The 14860-nt window shown below is 35.7% G+C and overlaps 1 long non-coding RNA gene across 1 annotated transcript; it reads left to right on the top strand.

The window, feature by feature from the left end:
* Positions 1-8257: 8257 nt before the first annotated feature.
* Positions 8258-9549, top strand: LOC133038793 (uncharacterized). Its single transcript, XR_009688304.1, has 2 exons — positions 8258-8700; positions 9366-9549. It is a non-coding gene; the product is annotated as an uncharacterized LOC133038793 (long non-coding RNA).
* Positions 9550-14860: the final 5311 nt, after the last annotated feature.

Raw genomic sequence — 14860 nt, forward strand, 5'->3', positions numbered from 1 at the left:
TATAATAAAGTAATCTGAGCTCAGTGGGATGTTGCAAATTTATTTTTTTTTTTAAGAAAAATACACTCAACTACTTATTTTGTTTTAATATGAATGATCATTCACCTTTTTGCATATTCATTGTAAAACCCACTGTGTATTTCCAAACATCTTTGAATCTTTTTAATTAATGCATCAAAAATAGTATTTTGTAAAATAAGGCAAAATATTGGGGCGTTACAATGTTATATGGTATATAAGTTTTATTATATGGTATATCATTTTATTTTAGATAATGCATGTTCAGTTTTTATTTTATTTTATCATTTTATTTTATTTTTATTTTTATTTTTATTTGTTGTTATTATTATATATATTTCTATTTTAAGGTATATATTTTATGTTATATGGTATATAAGTTTTATTGTATAGTATACCATTTTATTTTAGATAATGCATGTTTAGTTTTTATTTTATTATACATAAAGGTAATATATAATTTTGTTAATATGATATATATAATTTTTTTAATAATATTATATTATTTTATTTTATTTTTTATTGTTTGTATATACGTTTTCTTGTATGGTATATAATTTTTTTTTTATCTATAGTATATCATTTATTTAAGATGATATTTATTTTATATTTTATTATATATACATTTTTCGGTATGTATTCATATTTTAATAGTGGTATATATAATTTTGTTAGCATGATATATATTTTTTGAGCATTAATTTAGTGTTGTTATAATTTCTTTGTGGTATATAATTTTATTACTACGGTATATTAATTTTCAGTAACACGATATATCAAATACTGCTGTATATATTTAATGATTTAATATATTTATTCATTTTTGTTACAATATAATAATATGCAATACTAAAAAAAAATTATATAACTTAATTTTATTATTATATATTTTTTTAAAAAATAAAATATGTGGTTAATGTATTTTTATAATTTTTATCACATAATTTATTATATTTGGCCATTTTCTTAATTTGTTTAAAAAATGGACATTTACTAACTTAGTTTCTAAATTTAGGGTCATTTTTCATCTCAGCCCATTAAGAGAAATTATTTCACAAATACACAAAAATAATAAAAACAAAATTATAAAAATATGGTTTAAAGGAATTTTAAATATTTTTACGATTTATTCTATTTTATTTACAGAAAATACATTTGTTTTATGTTGTACTCTTGTTAATTTGTTGTTGATTTTTTGTTATCAGTATATTATTTTTTGTTGTTGTTTTGATGTTATTTAAATGTTATTTTCATGTTACTTTTAAGTAGTTTTTTGTTGTTTTTATGAAAAACTGTAAAAATATAAAATAAAAAAAAATCTTTAATCGTAAAAATATAATTTTTTTTTAAAAAAATAAATTATACCATTATTTATTATATGTTATTTGAAAAATTAATTGTTAAAAATAGACAATATTATTAGTTTTTTTGGAAGAAAAAAATTCACCAAAAATATATTCTGGGGACCATTTTAATTATGGGATGATCTTTTTTTATCATTTTTTTTAAAACAGATAGTCTAAAATGAAATTTCCTTATAACAGAGAGCACTTTTTTTTTTTTTTGTATTATCCCTTTTTTTTATAAGGACTTATTCCTAAGACTTTCTCAATTTGTATTTTGATATTTTTTTGTTAATTCTAATATTTTTTAGTTTAAAAAAGTCAATATTATTCTTTTTTTTAGGAATTATTACATAGAAAATCTAAATTGACACTTTATTTACAAAAATACCTTCATAAGGTGTGGACAGCATTTATACCTTTTATGTAATTTTAATTACTAAAATACCACGTACATAATCACTTACATAATATTCAGACGATAGTTGCAGGGTGGTTGCTGCGTGGTTGTGCGGTGGTTGCATCAGACGAAGGTTTCAATCAGACGATGGTTGCAGGGTGGTTGCTGGGTGGTTGGCCGAAGGTTGCATCAGACGAAAGTTTTTGGGTAGTTGCTGGGTGGTTGGCTGAAGGTTGCATCAGACGAAGGTTTCAATCAGACGAAATAACTGTTAGCAAAATGTTTATGCAATTGTAATGCAACTATTGTGAAACATTAAAAATCAGAATAGTGTTTCCACGTACATAACTCTATCTACATGTCTTTTTATGATTTAATATGAACAAATTCGTCATTAGTAATTTGGAAAACAACAAAAATACATCAAGATAAATATTTTACTATAGTATTGACATGCTTTTTTTTTTTGGAATATACTTGAGTTGGAGTGTTTGGGAACTCCAGTTCAACTTTTTGAGACCTGCCTTTCATGGATCTGAAAATTGAAATCAGGACATTAGTTTTATGTAAATTAAACTGGATTTCCGGTTGAATTTTAGTTTCGTAGTAGTTTTTCTACACTTTTTTTCATGAATTCGAAACAGCCTGCGTTTTGATTGATTCTGGTTGTCTTCTCAGGTGAAGTCGCCGAAATTAATGGTGGTTCTCTTTCTGATTGAATTTTTGTTTCGATTTCGCGTAGTTGCGCGATAATTGCCCAAGAAACATGGATTTTTGGTTGAAGGTGTATGTAAGTGGTGTATGTATAATTTTTTTTATTTAGGCTGTATATTTATTTATTTGGCCAGCTGAAAGTATTTTTGTAATATTGTTACTTTTTTTTTTTAGTTAAAACTGAAAACAGTCCAATTTTTTTAATCTTATTTTCATATATATTTTTTTTTTAAATATACATTTATTTTACTTTAGCTTTTCGCATAACAGTTGAAAATACATTTATCTAAACTACATTTTATTTGTGATAATTTTCTTAAAAAAATTTATATTTGATTTTTTTAATAATAAGAAGAAATTTAGGAGAAAATTAGTAAAAGTTAGAAAATAAAAAGGTTTTACATAATAATAATAATATTAAGAAATATAACGTCTCTAAATTTTTAAAAATAATACAAAAATATAACGTCTCTAAATTGTTATGTCTCACATATATGTTAATTAGTTTATCATTTTTAACAATTAATTGAAAATAATATGAATATGTTATAGGATGTTGGCATTAAATGGAAATAAAAAATAATAAAATATTATTTAAAATAATAAAATAATATTTTGAAAAATAATATTTAAAATATTATTTATGAAATAAATTTAATGACAAATAAAATTATATTGATAATTTTGCAAAAATTCATTATATTTAATTTAGTGGTATACTACATAAATTAATATATTAATGCCGAATAAATATCATTTTATGAAGATAAAATATTTATACAACAAGGTCTATTCTAAAAACAATACAACAAGGTTTAAAGCCCTCCAATTGGCAGGACTTGTAATTTTGTTGCCCATAATATGGCTAAGTGGGCCTTTTCCCACAATTTGGTTGGTGATATTCCGGTATTCACCATCCCTTTGAACATTTTATGTAATGACCACGAGGTCTAGTTTGTTGATTAATCAAAAATGCTTTTATTCAAAAAAAAAAAAAAAAAAAAGCCCTCCAATTGGCATGGACAGTGGTGAACACATAAAATACGATAAAATGGGAGAAATTTTATAAAAATACTGTGACACCAAGTTTTTTACATTTTTATGGTACCAACTTAACAAAAATATTATATTTAAAGTTGTAAAATTACAAAAATACTGTATTTCAGTAAAATAAATACAGTATTTTTATTGAAATTAGCACAATAAAAAATATAAAACACTTTGTGTCACAGTATTTTTGTAAATTCTCCCTTATTTTACAGTATTTTTGTAAATTCTAAAAAATAATAAAAGAAAACCTTAGCCTTAATTTTATGGGGTAAAATAAAAAATACCTTTTCTATTTATCAATTAATTAAATCTACCTTTAATTTATATTTAATTGAAACATACCTCTCTTTATATGTACTGTACCCAAAATACCCTGATATAAGGAAGTCACATGAAAGTATGTTGAAGTGACAAGGAAAAAATTGGTAAAGTATATTAAAGTCACATGGTTTTTCTAGCTACTTTTTCCAGGACAATTAGGAGCTAATAGGGAATGATATATATGAAACAGTGGATTCTTTTTTGACTACATGGAACATTTTGAAGGAGATAAACTCCACGGTGCTTACTCTTATCCCCAAAGTTAAGTGCCTGAACACAGTAAAGGACTTCAGACCCATTGCCTGTTGTAATGTCATATACAAAATTGCCACTAAAATGTTATGCTCCCGGCTAAAGAACATCCTTCCTAGCCTTATTGCTCAGAACCAAAGTGGATTTGTAAAAGGGAGACTCTTAGCTCACAATGTCATGATATGCCAGGACATAATAAGGCACTATGGGAGGAGGAATGTTAAGGCAAACTGTATGATTAAGCTGGACCTGCAGAAGGCATATGACACAATTGAGTGGGACTTCATTGAAGAAATATTGGAGGCCTTTTAGTTTCCTAACTAGTTCATCAGCTTAACCATGAACTGTGTTAGGACTCCAAGGTTCTCCATCATGCTTAATGGTACTCTACACAGATTTTTTGAATCTAGAAGAGGTCTGAGACAGGGAGATCCCATATCACCATTGCTCTTTGTTATGGGAATGGAGTACTTGTCTAGAATAATGCAAAATATTGGAGATAGGGAGGATTTCCAATTCCATGAAAGATGTGGTGGACTCAAACTCAACCACTTGAGCTTTGCTGATGATATGCTACTTTTCAGCAAAGGAGATTTCAAAAGTGTCTACCTCATGCTACAAGGATTGAAGTTATTCTCTTGCACCTCAGGTTTGCATCCTAATCCTACAAAATCTGCTATTTATTTCAGTTGTATGCAAAATGGAGAAATTCAAAGAATATTGGATATGTTTGGGTTTAGTAGGCAGGATGTACCTTTCAGATACTTGGGTGTCCTGATATGTGCTAAAAGAATCTCAGGGCAGGATTGTAAATTGCTGGATGAGAAAATGACTTCCCGAATCAAAACCTGGAGCTCCAGGAACTTATCTTTTGTAGGTAGAGCAGTCCTTGTGAATTCGGCGTTGATGGCGATCCATTCATATTGGAGTCAGATAATGATATTGCCTAAGAATGTGGTTAATGAGATTGAAGCTATTTGTCGAGCCTTCTTGTGGAAGGGACAGAACACCCTGAATGGTTCGAGTCTAATTGCATGGGAATCTGTTTGTCAAACAAAATCAGAAGGTGGTATTGGGTTCAAAAGGGTAGCTGAATGGAATAGAGCCGCAATGTTCAAGTATGTTTGGGAAATTGCAAATAAAGAAGATAATATGTGGGTTAAATGAGTTCATAGTGTGTACATTCGGGAGGAAGATTGGTGGGGCTACAAGGCCCCATCATAAGGGAGTTGGTACTGGAATAAGGTAGTGGAGGCCAAGAACCAGGTTAAAGACTTGGTAGATGGACATCAGTTTACCCAATCCAAGTACTACATCTCCCTCGGGTACAAGCTACTTGTTCCTCCAAATCATAGAGTCCATTGGAGTAATGAAGTTTGGGGGAGGCTCAACACTCCCAAAACTAGTTTCATCATGTGGATTGCAATTCAAGGAAGATTGAGAACAAAAGAGAGACTTCACAGGTTCGGAATTATTGATGACCCCGTGTGTGTACTGTGTAAAAATCATGCTGAAACTTGTGAGCATCTCTTCTTTTCTTGCTCTTTTTCAAGGCATGGACTTCAAAGAATCAAAGATTGGTTAGGGTGGAATGCATCCACTTTGGATATCACAAGACTCACCTGATGGATAGAAAGAAGCAAAGGCAGCAAGTTCAGGAAACAAGCTCTCGGCTACTTTGTCAAGCCTAGTGTACCGTGTTTGGAAGGCTAGGAATGATCAAATATGGAACTCGAAAGTAGGTAATGTAGACAGAGTTGTATGTACAATTAAAGAAATGGTAAAACAAAGAATATATAGCATTTTGCCTAAGAAAATTGGGCAACAAGAGTTGGATTGGTTTAGATCATTGTAAGTTTGTAGAGTTATACTCATATTGTGTATTACATACGAAGTTTTGAGGTCCTTCAATTGGGATGCTCTTAGGTTGTAAATTGGTTTATTGGAGTAATGAAAACACTGTTGATTCATAAAAAAAAAAGAGATAAAAATGATAGACTTTAAAAAAGATAGTAAAAATAAAAGAGGACAATATAAAAAGGATATAAAGTTTAATTTTCAATCTATGCCAATTGAAGGGCTATAGACCTTGTGGTATTTTTTTAGTATAGACCTTGTGGTATATATTTTATCTTCATCTTTATTTGACATTTATTATATTGAAATTAGTGATAGTTAAATTAGTTACAAAAATAATATATGATCCGTGTCAATGAAAGATGTTATTATATATCTGTCCAGTCATGCAAAATTTAATTATACACATCACATTTATTATATTTTTATCCACATATATGATCCGAATCAAAATCACACACACTAGAAGTATAGTGTATAGTAAACCATACTTAGCGTTCCATATTGAAAATTCCTATTACTTTAATACACTACCAATTTGTTTTATTCATATGGCATGATTTTAATTCTCTTGCACATCCTTACAAAATTATACCTTCTCCATATGAATAAGAAATTTTCATATAATTATTAATGAGCAATTTGCGGCGAAACCCCCTTATGTTTTGATTTTTATACACTTAACCCCCTTATCTTTATTTTTGGTGGCAAAACCCCCTTATGTTTTAATTTTTATACACTTAACCCCCTTATCTTTTTTTTTTTGTGGCAAAACTCCCTTATGTTTTAATTTTTATACACTTAACCCCTCTATCTTTTGTTTTGGTGGCAAAACCCTTCAGTTTACTTTTCTTTGCAAATTTAAAGTTTTAGTTAAATATTACCGTTAAATACTAACCGGATTACTACTGTATCGACTTCGAGGTTTTACCGTTACATATACAAAGGTGTATACAGTGGTCATCCAGTTGATATTTAACGGTAATATTTAACTGGCGTGTCAAATTTGCAAAGAAAAATAAACATAAAGGGGTTTTGCCACCAAAAAAAAAAATAAGGGGGTTAAGTGTATAAAAATTAAAACATAAGGGGGTTTTGCCACAAAAAAAAAGATAAGGGGGTTAAGTGTATAAAAATTAAAACATAAGGGGATTTTGCCACCAAAAATAAAGATAAGGGGGTTAAGTGTATAAAAATCAAAACACAAGGAGGTTTCGTCGCAAATTGCTCATTATTAATTATACTTCTATAATTAATAAATGTCCCCTTTATAAAAAAATTAAAAAATGACCAAATAGAATAAATTAGCTAATAAAAATTATAAAAATACATTTATTGTATATTATTATTTTTTTAAAAAAATATATAATAAATAAATTAAGTTATATAATTTGTTTGGTATTGCATATTATTATATTGTAACAAAAACGAATAAATATATTAGATCATTAAATATATACAATATTATTTGATATATCGTATCACCGAAAATTAATATATCGTAGTAATAAAATTATATACCACTCGAGGAAGCAAGTTTTTGCTTTAGTACTGGTTGCAACGATTAGGGGTGTTCGCGGTGCGGATGGTGCGATTTTTGACTATTTTTTCAAACCAACCCGCACATGTAGTTTTTCAAACCGCACCCGCACTGCAAACTTAAAAAATCGCAAAAACTGCACCGCAAAAAATGATGCGGTGCGGTGCGGTTTTTGCAGTTTGGACTATCACCAATAATTAAACTATCACAAATACAACAAAGCTTGAGCAAGACTTGTCAAAAATACTTTAAGGTTTGAAAATAAATATGAAAAAAAAAAAATTAAATTTCAATAATACAATAATTAGTGGGCTTTGGGTTGGACATTCACATATTGGACCTAGCTAAATATAAAAATTGGTATTTTTATAATGTGCGGTGCGGTGCGGTTTGAACCGCATATTAATAATTTAAAACCGCAAACCGCATCGCACCTCGCGGTTTAAGAAAAATTCAAACCGCGACCGCACCGCAAAGAATTTCAAACCACATTTTTTGGCGGTGCGGTATGGTGCAGGCGGTTTGAACGGTTTGATGAATACCCCTAGCAACGATATACCACATATGGAGATGCAAGAATCAACTGTTCTAGAATCAAACAACAGCACCAGTAGACACAGTTATACAGTGTATAAAGAAAGAAACCAAACATAGAATTCAAAGCTTGGAATAAAAAAAAATAGTACATGGAGATAAAGATTGGTTGGAAAGTTTGTAATTAAAAGTGTGCTGCTTGGAAGGGGCAGATAGATTGTAAAGGGGAAATTTCATATTTTGGCCCTAATAAAACACTCAATATCAAAATTTATACCTATTAATTTTTTGAACAAATTGATTCCTCTAATTTGAAAAAGTTCCTAAAATACCCCTAAAATTAAATTTTCACTATCTCTCTGACTTTCCCTCTCTCTCTGGCTCTCTGACTTTCCCTCTCTCTCGCTCAAAGACTTTCCCTCTCTCTCGCTCTCTTCACGAACCCACACGAACCAGACCAACGTACCCACGGCGTCGACCACGAAACCAACAAACCCACGCCGCCGTCGACCACCCACGAACCCAACCCCACGAACCAAACCCAATCGACGAACCGAGGAGAAACTGCCGTCACCACCACGAGGAGAAACTGCCGTCGCCACCACGAGGAGAAACCGCCGTCACCACCCACGAGCAAAAACCGTCGCCTACACCACGAAATTCAGTCAAAGGTAAGATTTTTTTTTTAAAAAAATACATTTTTCATAGATTTGGATGCCAATTATTGCATGTTGTTGAGATTAGTGGATTTTGTGTAGCATTTGTGATCTTTAGGTGTAGTGTTTGAATGAAATCTGTGTAAATTACAGGATTATCGATGACATGTCAATAGGTTATCGATAGGATGTCGATAGATTGAGTGTCTGTTTGAATGTTACTGTAATTTGTATGTCGATAGGATATCGCCTGTATGTCGATAGGATGTCGACTGGTATTTTAAGAGTATTTCTGCCCTATATTGTCGACGACTTATCGACAGTATGTCGATGGTATGTCGATTAAATGAGCATGTTGATTGTTAGGTTGTATTGTCGACTGAATGTCGATTGTATGTTGACAGCATGTCGATATATTGTGTAATTGTTATTTGTTTGAATTGTCGACTGAATGTCGACAGGATGTCGACATTTTGTCGACATGAAAGTATTTTCTCTGCTTTTGATAATGTCGACATAATGTCGAGGGTATGTCGACATAATGTCGACATGTTTGTTTTGAAATTTTTGTGTGCTTACTGTTAGATAATGTCGACTGAATATCGACATGATGTCGATGTTATGTCGACCATTTTAAATTTTTTTAGCAGCTTTATTTATTTGTTTTTTTGTTTTTTCAGATGGCTCCCAGACTCATTATTCCAGCACCCGAGCATTTCACTGGCCGCGTCACATATAGGGGCACTGGAATTTTTGCAAAAATTAAAGCTCGGTTTGAGGAGTTCAACCTTAATAACACGGCGAAGGAAAGCCGTTTCGGGAGCTTCTGGAATGCCGTACCACTGACATTCTCCTCGGTGTTATTTCACCACTCGATGCTCCACAAAATGAAAGTGGATGCTCAGGAGGAGTTGAGGATGAGGTTTTATGTTGGTCGGAAGGAGGTCCGATTCGGGGTGCTGGAGTTTGCACTCATTACGGGTTTGGACTTCTCCTCGGGGCCAACAGAAGAGGAGAAGGCTGCGCAGGTCGCGAGCTCGGGGTCAGACCGATTGATCAACAAATATTTCAACCGGTCTGATAGTGTGAAGACAGAAGCACTCCAACTTCAGTTCACAAACTGCCAGAACCCGGAAGACTTGTACAAGCTCGGCTTGTGCTTGTTTGTGGAGTCAGTGCTTCTGGGCCGCGAGGCCAACGCGCTGATCACGCCTCACATCATTAGATATGTGGAAGACCTCGAGTTCTTCTTCCGGATTCCTTGGGGGAAGCACTCATTCGCCAGACTCATGCACTCGCTTCAGAAAGACATGTTGAAACGTAAGGCCAACTACGAGAAGAAGCCGAGTTCGGATGTTCAAGACGAGTGCAAATACACGGCATATGGCTTCGCACCCGCAAATTCAATATTGGGCGTACGAGGCCATTTTGGAGGTTGGCAAGAGGTATGGCACGAACCACGGATTCGGTTCCCCAGATGCTTAGCCGGACGAGCAAAGGCGATATTGGGAAGAAAGACGTCGCCGCATTATTTTCTAGACGGGTATGATTTTCACTTATGTTCTGAATAATTATTTAACATAAATGCTTGTAATAAATGCTAAATGGTTTTATTTTGATATTTGTTAAACCATAAACAGAATCTGGAAGTGGTGAAGGGGCTACTTCCACGGACGCAGGAGGAGGCATTTGTGAGGACAATATCTTACGATGGTGTGGAGAACCCGGTTGATGATGCCGTGGATGACACGTAGGCCGAGGCAGTAGTCGTACCGTAGACTCGTGTCCCGTACACTCGTGAAAGAGACACTCGTGTACCAATTTCGGAACTTTTTTTATGTCTTTATTTTTTTTTGATTTTTTTTATATAGTGGAGGGTATATCGTATGCTTACCGTATTTTTTTGATATATATTTTTTCAGGCCACTGCTTCAGAACCTCAGCCCAGTGCACCATCTGCATCAGGCGTTCGGGGTGCCGAGTACACTGATTTAGTGGCTCGGTTGGATAGGATCGAGGGTGACACTCAGGGTCTGTATGCTGCTCATGTCGAGCTGAAGAAGGCATACGAGACCAGCCATGTAGAGCTGAAGGGTGGTCATAACGTAATTATGGAGCAGCTCAGACACATATTGGCCATGTTGAATCGTCCGCCAACGACAGCTTCAAAGACCGGAGGCCCCGGAGATCCATCTACCCCACCACCACCGCTTCACCCCCGGTAGAAGAGGATGAGGTCTTCCCCGACGATTACGATCCTTATGAGGGAGCTCCGGCCGACTCCGATCGAGGCACAACCTCTTATCCATGTACATGACACCGAGTCGCAGGGTGAGATTCGTCCATAGAGGCACAACCCGCAAGTGGTTAAGAGTCGGAAGAGGAAGAGAAAGCCTCCCGTATGGTTCGGTGACTATACGGAGATGAAGAGGAGACATAGGCCATCTTCGACTTTTGATCCCCGGAGCCACCTGGGATGAGAAATTGTTAACCACTTTCCGAAAGTGGTGTGTTGGACTCATTCCGAACCACCGACTTCGGATTTGAGAAGTGGTGATTACGGTCCAGGATTCTTTTGGATAATGCTCACACCAAAGGAATGGCTTACGGTATGACGTAAGTAAAGTATTTTATAATATTACTTCACTTTACAACTTTATGTGCAATTAATATATTTTTTTGTGTAACTGACATTTCCGTTTATATGCAAGATATAGATGCAAAGAATGCATATGCCGAGGAGGCGACGCACCGACTATCCACTGACATTTCCTCAGAAGGGTATCATTCTCTCCACATTCGTGACCGCCATGATCAGCAGTGCATGGACGAGCCACAAGGGTCCGAGGAAAAACTTTAAATGGGAGGAATATATCCTGGACTACTGCACAGGGTTTCATAAGGTATTGTTTTAGTAAGATTTTAAATGTTAATTGTTTGGGAAGATTATTATGGTTTGTTAATTGTTTCGTTGTTCTCCGTAATTACGTCCCAAGTCTTTGAGAGATGGAGGGGTAACGAGTTTATTTACTTCGTTCGCACCTTCCCACGGCAAGACACCGGGTCACGCTGAAGTGGACATGTAGCCGTGGAAAATTAATGTCTACGACCGTGATTCCGCCGTCCGTCATTGGACCGCCATGGAACCCATCTTGAAGGTTTGGTCGAACCGCCGCCCTCGCTAATCCTTGCAACCGGGGAATTTCCACATAACAACCGCATCATGGCGTTAGCTAACGGTGACATCACGGTGCTTCCAAAAATGCACGCGACTCGAGCCACTCACGACTTAGTTCCGAAGTCGGCAACTGTGTACATAGCGATAAAAAAGTACTATAGTATTAAAATATGTTTTACGTTAGATCGACTTTACATTTTATTTTGCATTTAGTGGTGATTGTGGCGTGTATTGCATTGAGTATGTGGAGCATCTCATGATGCAACGTGGATTGACCGATGTGACGCCGATCGGATAGCCATGTTTCGTCAACGGTGGTGTGTCGATTTATTTTACCAAAATGTCGGTGATTATATGTGTAATTATTGGGACATTGTATATTTTGTGTAATTAACATTACGGTTATGTATATATAGATTTTCTTTTCGTTCAAATTTTGATAATTATACGTGGTTTCAAATATAAAATATCAACATTATTCAACAAAAATAACTATTAAACCTAAAAATAATTAAAATATTTGAAAAATATTCAACCTCAACAAAAATAACTATGACAAAATATGCATCATTACAATATATCAAATTTCCCAACGAATACGTACAAGACGCCTCAGATGCGGGCTTTGCATGTTGCTCGTTGTGGCACGAAGCACCACGGCGGCAGCTTCGTGGTACGTAACCTTTTTTATCACCGGACGGAAACGGTTCTCCCGTCTTCTTCCAACCGTTGCTTTTTCTTGGACGACCTACGGGCTTCTTTTCCACAGGTACCCCAACTTTCATATTCTTGATGTGTTTTGGGAGAACCCAATCATCCTCGTCACCAGCGAGATTGATGGTATCATCGTAAATCTTCCTCCACGTTTCTTTTGAATAATAAGGTGAGCAAAGCGTGTACACACTTGTGTTCGTTTTCAATGCCGCGCACATGCATGAAGGCAAGGGAGTTTCAATAACGTGAACACGCCGCAGTGCATGTTTTTTCAACTAGATTCACATCACCACCTCTTTCACCGTTAGGTCCCCTACCAACGTTATACAAATTGGCTCCATTTCGTTGGACGCGCCTGTACCTTGCATTTTCATGAATTTTTGCCAAGTTTTTTTCGAAGAGCGTGGCCAAAGGGGTAGCACATTTGTCAGCATTTTCGAGGCGATCAGCGAACCACGATTGGAGTGTGAACTCGATAAATTCAACCAAAGTAGTTATTGGATATTTCCCGAACTCTTCGTGACACTATTGAAGCTTTCGGCGGCGTTGCTCGTCATGATGTTGTATCTATCGCCCAAACAATAAGGGTGAGCCCACTTCTCAAACCCTATACTCTCCACATATGCGGCGATGGCCGGATTCATCTTTCTAAGCTTCTCGAACTCTCTATCGCATTCGCCTTCGACCATGCGTAAGCAACATTATATATTTGGTTGTGAAAAGCATCGGTCTTGAATTTGGCGTTCACGTTCATAACAATGTGGTGATAGCATGCACAAGTGGACCGCTTCGGGAAAAACGAGTTCAACAAAGATGATCAATGCTTTGATGCCTATCCGACACAAACACTAAGTTCTCAACCACGCCAATTGCTACCCTCAACTTCGTAAGAAATACGTCCAGAGTCGTTATTCTCACCGTCAACGATACCATAAGCAACCGGCAACAATTGGTTGTTCGCATCGTATGCCACAAAGAACTAACATTATACCGCCGTACTTCGTCTTCAAGAAGGTGCCATCGATACTCAAAACAGACGACAAAAAGAAAAGCCCCTTCTACATGCACCGAGTGATATAAAACAAGACTTGAACCGCTCATCCTCTAAGTACAAGTCGGTAATGGTACCGGATTCTTCGTTCCGCATGTACAAGTACCCAGAAGCTTCATGTATGAAAACTCGGGCGTACCCCTAGCATACGTAAGTCCCATCTCCCCGCACCTCCACGCCTTCACATAACTCATACCGATACCGTAGTTGTCAAACATGTCCCTCTCGTATGTCTTTAGCCTTGTACTTAGTTCCGTCTTGGGTGTACTTCCCCTTAATAAGGTGGCCAACTACCCATGGTGCCGCTTGACGGTGATCCGAACGTCTCGCATTCAAGTTACATGTGTGTTCATTGTGAAATACGGTTGACCTCAAAGTTGTCGAATGCATCTTCTTCCTCCCCCTCAATCTCCATTTACAATCTGGAGCCTTGCATGTAACGTACAACACATCGGTGGGATGACTTCTTCACCATCCACTCGAAATTGTTATTAAGGGCAAACCTACCCACAACTTGTCTCGCTTCTTCCTTGTTTTCATAAAAATTACCAAGCTCTATCACCCCTGCTTCCTTACTTTGTAAACAAGTAGTTAGCTCATGATTTTCCATTATATCTTCCTTTGTCCACATGGGAGCTTTGAACTTGGTACAAACTTCGAAAGAGGAGAACGTTGAGAACGTTGCATGACGAGCATGTTCTTCGCCCGCCCGGTCGACTACTGCTAGTTCCAGGTGTAGTGCGATTTTCACTACGAGGTTGTCGTTCTCGCTGTGTACCTTGGTTACTCGGTACACACTCTAACCTCAACAATGGTCCCGCTACGGGTTCATCGACTGCTAAATCATGGTCATCGTCCATATTCAAATCTACAATAGGATCATTATTGTAGAAGGGTGTATCGAACTCTTCAAACTGATGAAATCCTGTCGCTTCTTGTTCTTGCCCTACATTGGTCGGAACATCAAAATTGGTCGGAACCTCTAAATTGGCCGGAACCTCCTCATTCACACCAATCCCAACATCTGTTTCGGGAACCCAAGACCCTACCACACTCCGAGGGAGAGGATTAGTAGGCGGCGTAGGCTCCGAATTCCTAACTTTTCTCACCTTGGTCACGAATAATGGCATAAACTCTGTATTTGACATTGTTGCCCTCATCTCTAAAAACGTTCTCAGTTGGCGTTCTCTCTTAATAACCTCTGGCGCAACCATTTTTCCCTTCATGTACAA

Source organism: Cannabis sativa, chromosome 6, assembly GCF_029168945.1.
Source record: "Cannabis sativa cultivar Pink pepper isolate KNU-18-1 chromosome 6, ASM2916894v1, whole genome shotgun sequence".
Classification (NCBI taxonomy): Eukaryota; Viridiplantae; Streptophyta; class Magnoliopsida; order Rosales; family Cannabaceae; genus Cannabis; species Cannabis sativa.